The sequence below is a fragment of the Sinocyclocheilus anshuiensis genome, unplaced genomic scaffold (assembly GCF_001515605.1).
Source record: "Sinocyclocheilus anshuiensis isolate Anshui unplaced genomic scaffold, SAMN03320099.WGS_v1.1 scaffold1803, whole genome shotgun sequence".
Taxonomy (NCBI): Eukaryota; Metazoa; Chordata; class Actinopteri; order Cypriniformes; family Cyprinidae; genus Sinocyclocheilus; species Sinocyclocheilus anshuiensis.
Genome location: NW_015548301.1, coordinates 323,157 through 325,285, shown reverse-complemented (window position 1 = coordinate 325,285; position 2,129 = coordinate 323,157). Strand labels below are relative to the sequence as shown.

Below are 2,129 nucleotides of genomic sequence, written 5' to 3'. Positions count from 1 at the left end.
ACACGTCGATTAACCGGTGGGAAAATTTCCTCACCGTCACAACCCTTGTTTGAGGAGGGAGAACAACACATGAGATGCTAAATGTCACCTACAGGGGGTCAAGAGGATTGTTCTATATTGCAAGACATCACGATGTTAGAAAATGGGTGCATGCTGAATAAGCAAGGCGCACACGTGCTTAACCAGAACGATGTGAGCACAAGACAATGGCAATGTGGAGAATGAATTTAGGTTGCATGAGTGCTATTATCATTAATCAAACAAAAAAAATGTATCTAAATGAAATGAAAACATTTGTTAACGGAAATAAAATTAAAATAAAAAAACTAATATAATTGGAAGCTAAATACGAAAATAAAATTAGGCACAAAATAAATTAAGTTTTTATATACAGAATATGCAGTAAATTTTTCAATTTCATAACTTATAACATGAAAATAGCACTGGACAACACTAACAATAAAACTAGATGGTCTTCAGATATTAACTGTCACTATTTAAATTATATTATTTGACATAAATGACTGAAATAGCCAGGATACACTACAGCTCAAAAATTAGGTGTCAGAAAGATTTTATTTTTTTGTAAGAAAATTCTCACCAAGGCTGCATTAATTTAATCAAAAATACAGTCATATTGTGAAATATTATTACAATTTAAAATAACTGCTTTCTATTTTAATATATTTTAAAATGTAATTTATTCCTGCGATGCAAAGCTGAATTTTCAGCATCATTACTCCAGTCTTCAGTGTCACATGATCCTTCAGAAATCATTCTGATATGCTGATTTGTTGCTCAAAAAACATTTCTAATTATTAACGTTGAAAACTTTAGTTGTGCTGCATAATATTTTTCTGGAAAATGTACTTTTTTTCAGAATTCTTTGATAAACAGAAAGTTCAAAAGAACAGGATTTATTTGAAATATAAATCTTTTGTAACATTCTAAATGTGTCTTTGCTGAATAAAAGTATGAATTTCTTATAAATAAACGTACTTTCCCCAAAATATGATACGGTAGTGCATATGATATAAAAACTACATTCAAAACTATATAATAGTGTTAAAAATAACAGTATGTGAGAAAGTAGAGTATTCAGGAAAAACAACACTGTAGATCGGTACATCTTTGTCACATGACCTCACTCCATGCATGTTTAATTCAGTGAGTGATGTCCTGTCTCTAATAATTGATTAAATATTAATGTAATGTAAATCCCAGAAATAAACAGGGTTATTTAGTCCCTTTGGAAATGGAAGGCTGTGTTTTGGCTAAACAAATGATTTACAGACATTAGGTTTCATGACTTCCTCTCCCTCCGTCTCTGTTCACACACTAGCATGCATTTTCTAAAGATAGCATTTCCTGCATGTAGGGCTGGGTATCGAGTTCGATACTTTTCAGGCACCGACCGAAATGCCTCGATACCATAGAGTATCGAAAAACGTCTCGTCGTTCGGTACCAAATTTCGATACCTAAGGGGTTAATCTCATCAGCGTCAGTGAGCCAATAAGCTTGCAGCACTAGCCAGTGTGTTCGACTAGAAGAGGTGCGGAGCAGATCTATCATCCGCGAGAGCGATTCGAAAGCGCACGGAGCAGTCTGCTCTCTTTAGCTCTCGTGGTACTGTAATACACCGATCGGTCTGCACAGTCAGTCCGCGTCAAGTCGAACACGCCTACTAGTTTACACCGGTTACACTCAGAGATGTGGCGCACACGTGAGGCTGTAGTGCGAATGCCTCCCAGCCCCCTTAGATGTAAGGCTACATTTACACTGGTGCGTTTATGTTTTAAAATTAAAACGATCCTCGTCATACTGGAGTTTCCACTGCGTTTCAAGCCTGCTTTCCACTATCTCCGACAAACGACACGCAACAGACATTCAGTCATTCATTTCCAATGGAGAGTAGTGCTGGAGCTGCATGGAGTTCCGATCATATGCAGATGTCCGTTCGGCAGACAGCGCTGGAAGCTTCTAATGCTCATCAGTAAATCAGTGGAAAATAAATAGAAATCATGATTCTGTCTGAGCTATGCGTTTTAAAATGAACACACACTAGTGTAAATGTAGCCTAACAGATGTGTAAACTGAAGACTATTTGAGCTTTATTAAAACTATTTGC

The 2,129-nt window shown here is 36.3% G+C and overlaps 1 protein-coding gene across 1 annotated transcript in view; it reads right to left on the bottom strand.

The window, feature by feature from the left end:
* LOC107656133 (E3 ubiquitin-protein ligase HECW1-like) overlaps positions 1 to 2,129 on the bottom strand; it is a 43,225-nt gene that overhangs the window by 31,716 nt on the left and 9,380 nt on the right. The gene's annotated exons all lie outside the window — the stretch shown is intronic.